We start from the raw sequence: 16,035 nt of genomic DNA, 5'->3' as shown, positions 1-16,035 counted from the left end.
GACAAATGGGGGAGAAGAAGAAAATACAGATTTCAAGAAAGCCATTCATTCAGTTCTGTGAAGTTCCAGAGTCTCACAGTGAAGGGTTCACAGCTTTGAGGGAGAAACTACAGAGCAGGCAGGCAGGCAGACCAAGATGAGAGCAAACATAATACAGAATTATTATGCTATGAGAACCAGGGATCCCAAAACAGAACCTAGTGCCTTAACACGGAATGCCTGGGATTATAGTGCCAAAGTATGTGATTTTTAAAACGCTGTAATTTCTCTTCCAAAGGGAAGCCCAGGGAGCCCTACCCTCCCCCTCTTTGGGAATGGGGTGAGGAGAAATGTGAGCTCTTCCCTTCTACTAATGGGAAGGGCAAGCCTGTCTACAAAGATGAGCAAGCTTAGAGCGGAGATCTAAGGCCCCAGCCTAGGCTGCAATACTATCAACCGTTGCTAGATGGAGCTGAGATACAAAGAAATTCCTATGTCTCACCTAGCAGAAATTTGGCCAAACAAATTAAAACCCTGAGAACACTTATTCAGCCTTTAAAAAAAAAACAAAAAAACGTTTGGATTAAAAATATTGCAGCATTTGTCTAAATTTCATGATACCTTTGATATTTTAGGAATTTGTTCTGAAAAGGACAAAATATTCCTGCTCCCATGGAATTTTAATGATGAGGCTCAGATGTACATTTCAAGCATGCCAAAAGAAATAAAGGTAATTTAATAACTTTTAAGGCTGCATTCAAAAAGCATTTTGGTGCTTAATCAAATGCTGTTGTATCCAGAAGGGCAGCATATGCCATGCTCTGTGATGAGGTGGAGAGCCCTAGCTAAAGCAAACCTTCTTCCATGAAGAGACATGCTCAAATAAAGCAGACCTTGAAATGCTGAAAGATGTTTTTTTTATGAGGCCATTCCAGACCATTATAGAGCTCTCTTATCTGCCCACAAGAAAGCAGCCTTGGGTTTCTGATATAGGAAGTGGCAAAACTCTACGAGATATATTATGAAACAAAAAACTTTCCACTGGGTGTCAATACATGATAAGGAGAGGAAAGCATAACCAGGTATTATCATAACTCAGAGTCCAGACTTAACCTTGAAGTTAATTCTACTTACCCCCAATCTGACAGGCCTAAGACAGCAACTCCCGAGAAGCAGGCACTTTCTCAGCTGAGACCCCAGAGACCAGCTCAGGTGATCCCTAGTTTAAAAGAAAAAAAATGGAACTGTAGGCATAGGCAAAATTTGGACAGTGTACAGTCCTTGGAGAGCCAGCTGGCAGAAATTAACGCCACACTCCAGAGCCTTAAAAAGCGGGAAAGCACACCTGAAAAAGTGCCCAGAAAAATCAGCAAAAAGTCTGGAGGCCCTAAAGTAGTGCAGGGGCCTAGCACCACCAAGGAAGACACAGGTTCACCTAGGCCCTCTACTATTGCACAATGACTAACTGACTGATTCTGTTTTTCATTCCCAGATATTCATCCTCAGCAAGAAAGAATCTTTCCTGCTTGAACCCACTGATACCGCTACTGCCACAACTCTAGATGGCAGTATGCCACACAAGAGTATTGCCCCCATTCTGGATGTAGACTCCATCAAGAAGCATAAGTATTTTTTTAGGGAAACTGAAACCTCAGGAACTCTAGTACACCATACCCATCAGAATACAGGATGTATTCATTTGCGAGGGTTACATTGATACTGGTTCTGAGATCACCCTAATCACTCAGAGCTTCTTTGACAAGTTCTTGGCTTCTATAGGAAATTCTACCCCAAGGGTGGCCCTTTGCAATATGGCCCTAGGGGATCTATGGAAAAAAGCCTGTGTAGATCATGGGTAAGGGCTGGCTCATCAGTCAGTTAGGGAAGAAACGTGAAGCATCCAATTCTAATCACTAAAAGCCCGGGAGATGAATTCCTGATAGGGAATGAACTTCTAATGAAGCTGTATCTCATTCTCTATAAAAATGAAGTAATGTGGACTCAGTTCAGGTACCCTCTCCCAAATGGAAAGTTATACAAAAAGAGAGGTTGGGCCATGGTTCCTGCTCAATGGAGCACAAGGATTCTATCATAAGAATAAATTTCCAGAGGTCGGCAGATCTCACTCTTCTACTTCTCTGATACGAGGGGGCAGGGAAAGAAGGAGGCCATAATTAGCATGATTCTAGAGGCTGACCAATTGGAGATCTTCTTTAGCTGACCATGCCTCCGAATGACCAGAGCAAAGTGAGCTCACAAGTTCAGGAGGCAAATCTACATGTTACCAAGAATTCACACCTGTCCCCCCCAGAAAGCTGACTGACATTCACCAAAGTGGAAATGCCATCTCCATGCATGTCCAGTTAGCAGACACACAGAAAATACAAGTGCCCCGATGCTAAATAGTAAAAAAATTGCTTATTAGAAAATCCTTCTTTCGCAAGACAAAAGGTAAATAGAATTGGATGCAGTAAATCATAGTAACATCCTGAAAGAGATACCTGGACAAGAAACCATGTTGTTAGTGGGACCTTGCAATCTTGTACTTAAGTTAGGTGACAAAAACTTCAAATACAATTTCTCCATAATCAAGGGTCTAGATTTACCACTGTATCATTCACCTGGTGAATGATGTTCTCTGGAGCTGACTAGAAGATGATCCTGTAGGCATCCCTAATGTTTACAAATCCCTCAAGTCAGGCCAGGTGGTAAGTGCCATAGATGCACATGTACCTGTACAGAATTACCCTCTTAAGGTTAGATTACCCAAGGGTCAACAAATGTTAGACAAATTGGCTTTCTTTGCCCTAATTTGGAGACGCAACAAAAACTCTCTAACATTAGGTAATTTTAGAGCAGCCCTCAGTCACTATAAAAAAAAAAGCAAAAAAAGTATTTTAAAAGTAAGATTGAACAATATTATCATAACCCCAAGATATTGTTCTCTACAGTCAAAAATCTAACCAAAGATAATACTCAAATTATCGAAGAGCTAGCTGAAAACAGAACAAATGAGTTCGCTCAGTTTTTTAAAAATAAAATTGACCTACTAATTAATTCTCTTCCTCCCAATTCTAATCAAGATGTAAAGATGATGCCAAAAGTAGACTTTACTTTACTTGGTCCTCATTTGAAACAACCTCTGCACTGGAAATTGAACCCATGATCAATAAATTAAACATCGCTAAACACCCTCTTGATCAAATTCCAATTACTACCTTAAAAACAGTGGCACACACCATTGCCAGACCTATCGCTGCATTAATTAATCTGTCCCTGACAAAAGGCACCTATCCCGATGGATTACAAAATGCCCTCATCAAACCTATATTAAAAAACCCTAAGCTTGATGCCACACAAGTGGTCAACTATAGACCGATATCTAATCTTCCATTTGTATCAAAATTGATAGAAAAAGTTGTACAACGACAACTAGATAATTACCTAGAATCAAATAACATTTTATTCCCGAACCAGTTCGGTTTTAGAAAAATATTTTAACACCAAATCTCTTTTAATTTCTCTATCTAATACAATTTTAAGGGGTTTTGACTCTGGCCAGAGCTATTTTTTTAATTCTATTAGATCTGTCGGCTGCCTTTGATACGGTGGACCACCGTATTTTAACTACCCGTCTCAAGAAATTGAAATACAAAACTCGGTTTTAAATTGGTTCACATCTTTTTTAAATAATCGAAGGTTTCAAGTAAGAGCACTAGATGTCGAAGGTTTCAAGGAAGAGCACTAGATGTCATCTACTTGGATTTCAGCAAAGCTTTTGATACGGTTCCGCACAGGAGACTGGTGAATAAAACGAGAAGCTTGGGAGTGAGTGCCGAGGTGGTGACCTGGATTGCAAATTGGTTGACGGACAGAAAACAATGTGTGATGGTAAATGAAGCCTTCTCTGAAGAGAGAGCGGTTTTAAGTGGTGTGCCGCAAGGATCGGTTTGTTGGGGACCGGTCCTGTTCAATATCTATGTAAGCGACATTGCGGACGGGATAGAAGGTAAGGTTTGTCTTTTTGCGGATGACACTAAGATCTGCAACAGAGTGGACACGCCGGAAGGAGTGGAGAGAATGAGACGGGATCTAAGGAAACTGGAAGAGTGGTCGAAGATATGGCAGCTGAGATTCAATGCCAAGAAGTGCAAAGTCATGCATATGGGGAGTGGAAATCCGAATGAACTGTACTCGATGGGGGGGGAAAGGCTGATGTGCACGGAGCAGGAGAGGGACCTTGGGGTGATAGTGTCTAATGATGTGAAGACAGCAAAACAATGCAACAAGGCGATAGCAAAAGCCAGAAGAATGCTGGGCTGCATAGAGAGAGGAATATCAAGTAAGAAAAGGGAAGTGATTATTCCCTTGTACAGGTCCTTGGTGAGGCCTCACCTGGAGTACTGTGTTCAGTTCTGGAGACCGTATCTACAAAAAGACAAAGACAAGATGGAAGCGGTACAGAGAAGGGCGACCAGGAAGGTGGAGGATCTTCATAGGATGACGTACAAGGAGAGATTGAAGAATCTAAATATGTACACCCTGGAGGAGAGGAGGAGCAGAGGTGATATGATACAGACATTCAGATACTTGAAAGGTTTTAATGATCCAAAAACAACGACAAACCTCTTCCGTAGGAAAATAATCAGCAGAACCAGGGGTCACGATTTGAGGCTCCAGGGAGGAAGATTCAGAACCAATGTCAGGAAGTATTTCTTCACGGAGAGGGTGGTGGATGCCTGGAATGCCCTTCCGGAGGAAGTGGTGAAGACCAGAACTGTGAAAGACTTCAAAGGGGCGTGGGATAAACACTGCGGATCCATAAAGTCAAGAGGCCGCCAATGAAGAGTGGGTGACTCGCCAGAATGATGGCTATTGACACAATACTGTAAATAGTCCGTTGCATCCTGTAAATAGTCCGTTGCAGTTTTTATTTATTGCTTTAATTCCTCCACCTCCTGCTCTTTGTATACTCCTCCTTGTTCGCCCTCCCTGTTCATTGTAATTTCTACCTTTAAAGTTACATTGTAAACCGGTATGATGTATGCATACTAATACCGGTATATAAAAGTTTTTAATAAATAAATAAATACCCTTATTAAATAAACATACACATGCTTACTGTGACTCCTACATCGCTCTAAGCTTCAACAGCAAGAGGTAATGGAAAAAAGGATTTGCACTCACAAAGAGGGGAGTAGCTGGCTTGTTACGGCGGTTACTTCCCCAAACCAAATATGCCTGATACTTCACTTTCCATGCATATCCAGCATGGTTCTCTGCTGCATCGGCATGGGAGAAAGACTGATACATCACGCATTTCCAGCATAGCTCTCTGCTTCAACGGCAGGGGAAAAAAAAAATAAACAAACAAACAAACAACGGCAGGGGGAAAAAAAAAAACAAAAACAAAAAACTGATGCTTCACGCATATCCTGCATAGCTTCAACGACAGGGGTGAAGAAAAAAAGGATTCGCAATCACAAAGCGAGGAGTAGCTGGCTTGTTACGGCGGTTACTACCCCAAACCAAATGTGCCTGATACTTCACTTTCAATGCATATCCAGCATGGCTCTCTGCTTCTACAGCAGGGGAGAAGAAAAAAAAAACCAACAAGAGCTGTACAACATAGTCTAGGTAAAACAAATAAGCATGGGTGTAGCTTGCTTATCGCAGCGGTTACTGCCCCTACTACCCCTAACTAATCAAGCTAGATATTTCACTTGCATGCAGCTCCATCACTGCTCTCTACATTAATGGTGGGGGTGGAAGGGGAATAGAACAAGGAGCTAAGAGTAACAGATAAGAATGAGAGAAAAAATGTGTGAGGCTTGCTGGGCAGACTGGATGGGCCATTCGGTCTTCTTCTGCCGTCATTTCTATGTTTCTATGTTTCTATAAGTAAAAATAAAAAATGCCTATTGTAACAATTTCCCATTGGAAACTGGGGTACCACAGGACTCCACCCTCTCTGCAACGCTTTTTAATGTCTATCTTTTACCTATTTGCCATTTTTTATCAGGGTTAGGACTTAATTTTTATATATATGCAGATGAATCACAGTTCCTTGTACCCATTGATATGTCCATAGACCAAACTTTAAAAACTGTATCAATGTACGTAAACACAATTAATCAATTACTTGTACCATAAAAACTCATCCTAAATACTAACAAAACAGATACTTCTATTGGAACGTAAATTCATGGGAAGAGACATTCCATCTATTTGTCTCAAAAACAATTCAAAGATAAAGCCATGTGCTTTTGTTAGGGACCTTGGGATAATGATAGATACAGAATTAGGAATGAAAAAGTATATTGCACTGAAAATAAGAGAGGGTTACTTTAAACTTCTTACTCTCAGAAAGCTTAAACCTCTTTTGGCCCCAATGGAATTTAGAACTGTACTACAATCCCTGATACTATCAAACATAGACTACTGTAATGCATTACTGCTTGGCCTTCCTAATAGCACCATAAGGCCTTTGCAAGTTTTACAAAATGCGGTAGCACGTGTTTTAACTGGAACAAAAAGGTGTGAGCATATTACTCCTGTACTTATCTCTTTACATTGGTTGCCCATAACATTCCGCGTTCAATACAAGGTAGCATGCATTCTGTATAAGATAATATACGGAAATAACACAGAATGGCTTAACTACTCCATACATCTACATGTCCCACAAAGAGACCTGCGATCTAGTAATAAGGGTCTCCTCTCTGTCCCAACGATTAAATCAGCAAGACTCAGCGAGGTTAGAGAGAGAACGATTTCCATCGCAGGCCCTAAGTTCTGGAACACATTGCCAACCTACTTAAGACTGCAAATAGATATCAAGAAATTTAAAACCAATCTAAAGACATGGCTATTTACATGTGCGTATACGGAGTCATGACAAGTAAACCAGCAAGTTCTACACTGTAAATCTTTTTGCTTACTAATTTTATACTATTTTAATGACATTTTAGTTCATTTTAATGATTAATAATGTTTTACTGTTTTAGAATAATTTAATGCTACCTACACTTTGATACTAATTTGTTATTATTGTATTTGATATTATTGTATTTTCATTTTAAGCTGTACACCGTTGTGATGGTTTTATTACTGATGTAACGGTATAAAAAACCCAAATAAACTATAAACTATACACTATTTGTAGAATCTAGGTTGTCCATGGGTGCCACTCCTTGCATGGAGGCAAATGACACGGTGCTGTAACTGTTGGTGACCAATACCAGTCCAGGGAAAATCACACTGAAGTGGAAGAACCCTTAGGTTCCTTACTTGGTGAATCATTCCCTGACTTGGAGCTAAATCTCCTGGTTATAGGTAAATTACCTATGTTCACAGAAGTAAACTCCGGAGAAGACACATCTGAGTGTTATAGAAACTGCCCAAAGGCCTTATCCTACAGTTTGTTTGGCCTTATGATCAAGCTTCTAAGGTTCGACTAAAAAATGATTGTCTTCTATTGTCCATGGAGCTTGGTGAAAGTGAGTCAGATGTAGTCCAGGTCGAAGATGTTAGAAATGTTAGTTCAGTTCAGGATCTATCTCAGAGGAGATAGAAAAGCAGGTAGAGATTGCTCCAAATGAACCGCTCCCTGGGAGGAGATGGTGAATAAACAGCTCATGGAAGTGAATGCTTGCATGGGGGATGCTGAAAGAGCTCACTTAAAGGATCTGCAATATCAATATTAAGACATCTTCACCACTGATGCCTACGACTGTGACCTGATGATTTACTCAAGAGCCTACCAAGTCAAATAGCAAGCTGGTTTATGTATGCCAGTACAAGATACTGCTAGCTTCTTAAGAGTCAGTGCAAGAAATCCTAAATGATCTAGCAGAAAGAGGAATTATCAGGCAATGCAACAGTACCTTTAATAGTCCCATATGGCCTATCTTAAAAAAGAATGGCACATGGAAATTGGCTAGAGACTACAGGAAACTGAATACCTGGATCAAAATTTGTCCATTATACAAGGTGGCAAGTATTTCATCAGCCTCAACTTAGCCTTGGGCTTCTGGACTGTCCTATAGATCCCAAAGACCAGCATAAATTGGCTTTCTCCTTTGGGAAGAAGCAGTATACATGGAAAATAACTCCATTGGGGTATCTGAATTCTCCAGCTGATTACATGCTTCCACATAAGGCATTAATCAATGAAGATGCTAGGGTACCTTGGTGTACATGGACAATATCATAATTAAGAGTGCCATGCTCCAGGAAAACAGAATGGATTAAATTATGTTTTGGCTCAGCTGCAGGTTGCTGAAGTTAAACTGTCCCTCTCTAAAGGTCAGTGGTATAGAAAATCACTCAATTACTTAGGATATGAAGTTTCAGCTGATGGACTATATCCACAAAAGAAAATAATAGAAGCTTTACAGAAAATCAAAACACCTACCACTCTGAAAGTGTTACACTCTTTTTTGGGAATATGTAATTACATTCGTCAGTTCATTGATCAGTATGCAGAGATCACACAACCCTTGTCAGACTTCTGCTGTGGGGATCCAAGCAGTAAGCTGCGATGGATGTTGAAGCAAATTCTGGGTAAAGTCCCAAGTCTTGCCTATCCAGAGGGCAGCAGTGAGTTCTTCCTAGTATTAGCCTTTACTCCCGAGTACATGAGTTCTGTCTGGTATCAGAAACATGATACTGACAAGCGGGTAACAGCATATGCCAGCAAACTCTAACAGATGTGTAAAAGAATTATTCTGAGGATGAGAAATCCCTGATGAGCACAGTATGGGCACTCCTCCAACACTTCAAGAGTTATGTCTAAGGAAAGAAACAAATCATGGAAACCAGTCCATTAACTTTTTAGGCAGTGACAGGCTCAAAACGAGCCAGGTCTCCAGCAGCCAAATTGCCTCCTGGACATTTGCTCTTCAAGGTTGGCCGCTTGAGGTGCGATATGCCCCCAAGGTTATAAAAGTGCTGCGGCTCAGAATTTAGCCAACTTACACAATTGCACTGCTGTGGACAAACCAGATTTGACCTCTGGACCTCAACCTAATACAACTCCACCATTATGCGAATGTCAAGAAAACTTGCAAAAACCTCCCCAAAATTTATGTTGACAGATGTGCTTTCTGCAGGGAAGCACATCACAAGTCAGTCTCAGGAGTGGGAATAGTTTGGGAGAAGAATTACCCCTGTGATCCTCTCAGCTATGCCATGAAATCCAAATCTAATCAGTAGATGGAGCATGCTGCCAAACTGATAGCTGCAGGTAGGTGCAGACTGCACTAAGGGGAAAACTCAGTGCGCTGAAGAATGAAAGGTTGTGCATGCAGCTTAAAGGGAACACTGGTCACGGCACTCGGTTATCATTCCGGCAGAGAGACAGAGCAAAGGTGCTGGTGCCTGTGCACCGTGGACGCTGCGCCCATGAGCAAAAGCCATAGTTGCGACTGACAGTTTTCCCACTAATAGGTCAGAGTTCACAGTGTGCAGAGGAGTATGAAAATGCAGTTTCTTGCTGTTTGGTAGGGTTGGTAATGCAATCCTGCCTTGATTTTCAGCAGAAACCAGCCTTTCTGTGAAGGCCGGGAAGTCCCTAAGCAGTATCGATTGAGAGTAAAGGCACAGGCGCCTCTTCCTTCCTAATGCTGTGATGATCTGATTTGATTCTGGCCCGTCACGGGGGTGTGACGTGGCAGATAGGTCTCTTACAAGGAGGTAGGAAGCAGCCCCTGGGCCTCACTGAACAGCTGTGTTGGTGTGTGCGAGGAGACAGGCCACCTTGTTTAGATCTTGCTTTGTGCCGTGCTTTGAGAGAAATGTGGTATGATTTTGATTATCTCTTAGCTGGTGTGGATTGTGAGAGTATGATTCAATTCACCTTCCTAGCGTTTGTGAGGGGAGGCAGAGTTTCCAAAGCCTTCTGTTTCGTTTTTGGCCTTTGTGAATGAAGAAAAATAGGTTTGAGACGTGTGTGTTCTACTACTCAACTCACCCCCCCCCCCCCCCCCCCCCCCAGCAGTAACATTTGTGTTTGGTTGCCTATCTACCCCAAATTTTCAGTACGTCAGGGATTCCAAGAGCTTCTCGAGAGGTGGACTTTTCCCCCCAGATCCATAAAAGTGCAGATAAGCATGCATCCCAGAAAACAGGTTCCGTTATTCTGAAACTTTGAAGTAGAATTTAAAGGAATTTTCCTCACCATTGCAGGGGCCAGTGCCTGGGAGAGCTGTGAGAAACTTTCTGCAGAACCAGCTGTTTTATAAAGTGGCATGAGTCTGTTTTCCTTTCCTGTTTTCCCTTCCTGTGGGCCCTAATGTGTGTTCCTGCTGATGAACAGAAAGACAACATAGCTGCTACGTATGTAAACTGGATGGCATTTGGTCCTAGGTAGTTTTGTTACAAGAGATTTTGTGATGAGAGCAAGTTGCATTTAGTAGTTACATTTGCAATATATTAATATACTCAGTGTTACATGCACATATCTTCCCCCTCCCCCCCCCTGCAAGGCATAACTGTGATTTTGAATATCATTTTTCTTGCCTTCTAAATATAAATCTGAATTATTTTGAATTTCATTGACCTGCCATACATCATCATCTATTAGATGAGACCTAAAAGCAGTGCCACATCCTCTGGCAATGAATTCCAGAGCTTGACTGTGCGCTGCGTGAAGGGGAATTTTCTTCGATTTGTTTTGGATGAGCTGACTTCATGGTGTGCCCCCTAGTCCTTTTATTATCTAAGAGAGTAAATAACTGAAGAAAGGCTAAGGAAGTTAGGGCTGTTCAGTTTGGAGAAGAGACAACTGGTGGGGGGATATGAGAGAGATCTACAAAATCATGAAAGGTCTTGAACAAGTTAAGGTAAACCAGGTATTTTTCTGTCGGATGGTGGAAAAACTGGGGGGCACTCCATGACGTTAGCAAGTAGCTCATTTGAAGCAAGTTGAATAAATTATTTTTTGCTTGGCGCATGGTTAGGCTCTGGAATTCATTGTCAGAGGATGAGGTTACAGCAGTTAGTGTTATTGGGTTTAAAAAAAAGTTTGGATAAGTTCCTAGAGGTTAAATCTATAAACTGCTATTGCGGTAATTAATAAGCAATAGTAGCTTGTGATCTATCTAATGTTTGGGTACTTGCCAAGAACTTGTGACTTGGATTGGCCACTGTTGGAAACAGGATGATGGACCCTTGGTCTGACTCAGTGTGGCATGTGGCAGTGTGGCATGTGTTGTGTTATGTTATGTTAAGTTAAACTGCCTCACAGCATGGTTTGCAGATCATCATAATCTGTACAGATTATGTTAGACATAACTTCATGACACACTTGTCTAACTGGAAGGCGAATCAAACTCTAAAAAGAAACGTTAAATATTGGGAGATTAGTTAGTTCAAGAGAAAGAGATGACGTCTATTGGAAAAAGGTAAAGGACCATTCCAAGATAAAAAGTGCTGACAAGCTCAGAAACAACTTTGCTAAAGAAGGTGCCACATTATATAGATTCTGGCAAATGGAGGAATGCCCCTCACTAGAAGTTAAAGAGGCAACCCAGTATCAGGCTAAACAGGCCACTACCTCCACTCCCTAGTGGTTAGTGAAGTGCCAGCCTTCGATCTAGTTAATGCCCAAAAGAAAGATCCTGCTCTTGGGAAGTTCTAGGTTTATGTTCAGAGTTCTGATGAGAATCCCATCACTGAAGCAATCTGTCAGGCAGATGAGGAGTTACAGCTTCTCTGTACTTCCTGGAATCAGTTTCAGATAGCAACGGATTTTTTGATATGGATGAGTAAGATTGGAATCACACAGTGGATAGTCCCTCGGTCTTGTAAAGGAATAAAGCTACAGCATGCAAATGGTGAGCCAAGTGCAGGCTACAGAAGTGATAAGATCACTTATGAAGCGCTAAAACAAGTAGCATATTGGCATCACATGTTTCAAGATATAAAATCATATACCAAGGTTTGCCTCACCTGCTGCAGATAACAGCCCACTTCTCCCTTACACAGAGCTCCTCTGAAAAACAGGGGTATCACCGTGCCCTAGTTTGATATTCAAATAGACTGGAAATGTCCTGTTGTCTAGTCCTGCCATGGTAACAAATACATACTCCTTGTGATGGGTATCTTTATTATGTGGGTAGAATGCATTACTGCTCCTAACAACATTGCTGAGAAAGCAGCCACCTTACTTTTAAATCATGTGTTGTTATTGGGGTCTGCCCATGAAAATAGATTCCAACCAAGGTCCCCACTTTACTGGACAAAAATGATTAAGCACATGTGGAAACTGCTGGGTGTGAAAAGTAAACTCTCTATATATATCACCCACAATCCTCTGGGTAGGTGGAGAGAGTACAGAAAGCCATCATAAGCATTTTAAAGAAGTAGGTATCCCCATCAGGTAAGGACTGGGATGTTAAATTGCCCCTAGAACTTATGGCAATAAGAGCCATCCCACACCGTACCTCAGGGTTCACACTGTTTGAAATAATAACAGGAAGAGAAATGGTTTTACTTGTATAATCTACTTTACAGCATGCGTGATGCTAATTTGACTAGTGCAACCACTACATTTTCAAAGCACCTTTGTGTTTGCCCAAAGGAATTTGGAAACCAATGTCAGAGGTAAAAAGGCCTATTATGACTTAAAAGCTACTTCTAAGGAATATGAAATTGGCGAAGAGATCTTTTACTATAATTTCAGTAAAAACAAAACTAAAGAAAAACACACTGTTGTCTAGCTGGAAAGGTCCATTTATAAAAGTAGACAAAGCCTCACCTATGGCCTATCAAATCCTAATTAAGAAAAACCATGAAGGTGAAAATGTCCTTAAATGAGTTCATATTAATCAGCTCAGACCTTGTCATCCTCGTAAATTTGTGGATCAGAATTCTGCGCTTGATGATATTGATAGTAATAACAAAACAGAGGAGAGGTTCTCTATTGTTTTTCAGCTGGAGAATTGATCCTTGAGGGCACTTTTCCTGGTGTTGCTGCCGACAGGAGTGAAACTTGCCAAGTTAAGGAGAACCTGGTCCTTCCTCCAGCCTTGTAATGCAGGTGATAGGAGAGTGGACCTTTATGCTGTGATTGGCATGGCTGAATGAGCAGGCCTGTCAGGCCCACACTGACAGCTGGCAAATGTACCCCAAGGCAGGACTGGCAGGAGATTCGCTTACACCAACCATCTCCTTGGGTTCTGATGCGGCAGGTCTTAGGAGGGTCCCTGGAGTAACTGAAAGAGAGAGTCCAGGAAAAGGGCAGGCAGCAGACCGCGAGATCCAATAGACAAGCCAAAGATCAGGGCGGGCAGGCAGCAGACAACAGTGGAACTTTTCTTATTTTCCCTGCATTGTGGCTTCCAGGGGTAGGCAGGAGCCTGCCCCAACGATGTACCCAAGAGCCAAACAGGTTGGACCTTGTTACAGGGAGGGGCTACAGGAAACAGCTAAAGTAGCCTCTCTTTGGCGCGTAGTCGCAGCCGCGCTCCAAAGGGGCGCGTGGCTCTGACTGGCTCCGACTGGATCCAACTGGGCTTATACAGAAATTTGATAGAGGTAAGGGCTTCTTGTCTTTTCTATCCAGGTAGGAAAAGTAAAGGGGAAGGGAAAGGGAAAAAAAAATTTAATTTTTTTTTTTTTGTGGTTAGGACTCTTTTGCCTTCGTTAGAGAAGCATTTGATAAGTAGGGACAATCAGGTATAACTCTCCTAAAGTTCCTTGATCTGTTAATTATATAAATGCCTCATATTAAACGGAAGGCAAAATTAAAGCCAACCGTAAGTACACCAAATTTAGATCAAGGACAGAGGACAGTAGCCGATTGGTTGAACTCCCCACAGATAGCTCCTGTAGAGGGGGCCGCTATAGGGGCGGAAATGGAGCTAAATCTGTCCCTATTGGCCGACAATATCTCTTTGAGTCCAGGAGTGCCGGACATTCCACCACCTCTTGGTAAAAAAGGGGAAGTTTCCCCCAGTTTGCCAGAAAGCTCCCAGGATGGGTTGGGTTTGGAAGAGGTTAGTGAAATATTAAAATGGGAAAGAAGTATTGGAAGGGAGGACTCTTCCTTCAATAATTGAAACTAAAGAGAGTAAATTAGAAATGAATGTAAAATCTGCTAAAGAGGTGCCGAAACATATGAAGGGGAAAGCAAAATCTCAAGAAATAATAGTAAGACCTACGTCAATAATTATGGATACTTTGTGGAATGTTTTAGTGAAGTTAGACTCTTCTATTAAGGATTTATCTAAAGTTGTTAATGAAACAAATGAAACAGTTAAGAGTAATTCATCAGCCTTGATTAATTTGCAAAAGCAGAATAATATTTTTTGATCAATGCCTCTTGAAGGTGGAAAAGATTCAAGTTCAACAAATTAAGGCTGAGTTTGAAATGCAGAGGAAAATTGAAAATATTGAGAATTATGCACGTGTCGTGAATCTCAGAATTGTCAATTTTCCTTTTATAAATAAGATCTCTCCTATAGAATTGTTTAGGATGTATATTGAGAAAATTTTGAATATAACAGGTCAGAGTATGCCCACTATTGTAAGGGCATTTTATATAAGTAATACAGTTAAAACAAAGGATCAGGTTCATTTGACACAAGATAATCCTGTAAAAGATCGTAGAGAAAATGCTGAATCCACTATAGATTTGTCTGATCTCCTAGAAAAATCTCAAGATGAAATTGTGGTTGAAAGGACAGGTACTAATGTTGGTAACTTTTGCATTTATTTCAGACAGGGATACTATCTTAAAAAAAATTTTCCGCAATAGGTTAAAAACCTTTTACGGGAATAAAATATGGATTTATCCGGATTTAGTAAAAACCACACAAGCTAGAAGGAAGCAGTTTCTCGAATTAAGAGCTAAAGTAAATGAGAAGGGCGGTCATTTTATTCTCCGCTACCCATGTAAATGTGCAATAAAATTGAATGTTAAGAATTATCAATTCACTGACCCTGAGCATCTCAGATCCCTTCTGGGAGATTGAAGGAATGCCAGTTAGTATAAATGAAGGGGGTTAGGAACCTACATTTTTTTTAATACTTATTGCTTAAATAATTGCTCATAATGTTTAAATGCTTCTCTAAATTTTTCTTTAAAATCTCAGATGGATGTATGAAAAGTGATTCTTTTGAAATAGGTAGTATGGATTTGAAAATATGTATAGAGTACTCCCCCTGTAAAAGTCATTATAGCAAGTAATGTATTGTATTTACATGTTAAAATCATAAATAAACAATTTAAATAAATAAATACCTGGAGGTGATGACATTATCCATGTACATGTACTTGCTCCTTCCTTCCAACGTGTGATAAAGTGCATGTGCTTGTATGTGCTTAGGGCAGATGTTGGCAGCCAGTGGTGGCATTCCACCACAAAGACAGAACTGCACAAAGGTAATGGTAGTGGCTCGTGGGGCCTGTCTGCAAGCCACTAGTTGTAACAGCAGGTCACTGCTGTATTCCTGATCACTCAGATGCAGATAGTCACCCAGAAAGTTTTTGTGTCATTTGATCCCCAGCACATGATCCAAAAATATTTTAACATCACTAACATGCATTTGCCTGCAACTAGGACTTGGTTTGGGGAGCACATGAAATATTTAACCACGAACGTTCAGAACATTTTGAGCCGGTTAGACAAAATCATGATCTAACCCATTAGGAAAGACCTAGACAGATCAAAAAGATTTATTGGACTTACTGCAGGGTCCATTATTTTTTCTGCCCTGGATTCTCTCTTTGGTTCATACTTGTCCATTGCAAATGCAGTTTCTGTTAAGAATTTGCAAAATTCTGTTAGAGTTGCAGGACGATATGTAGAGTATCTCAAAACAGCTACAACAACAACAGGAGCAATTAACTATTCAGGGTGAAACCCTAGGTATTTACAGTATCCTTGGTTTACAGTCCCATGTAATCAAGCATAAAAGAGATGATATCACCACCATCAAGAGAGTGCTGAGTAATGATTGCACCTTTATCCAACCCATTCAGGCACTCACCAATGACTTGTTTAGAGAATTGGATAACTGTATTAGCAATTTAATGAAAGAACAGATTCC

The sequence above is a fragment of the Rhinatrema bivittatum genome, chromosome 1 (genome assembly GCF_901001135.1).
Source record: "Rhinatrema bivittatum chromosome 1, aRhiBiv1.1, whole genome shotgun sequence".
Lineage (NCBI taxonomy): Eukaryota > Metazoa > Chordata > Amphibia > Gymnophiona > Rhinatrematidae > Rhinatrema > Rhinatrema bivittatum.
Note: the sequence above shows the minus strand (reverse complement) of the source record.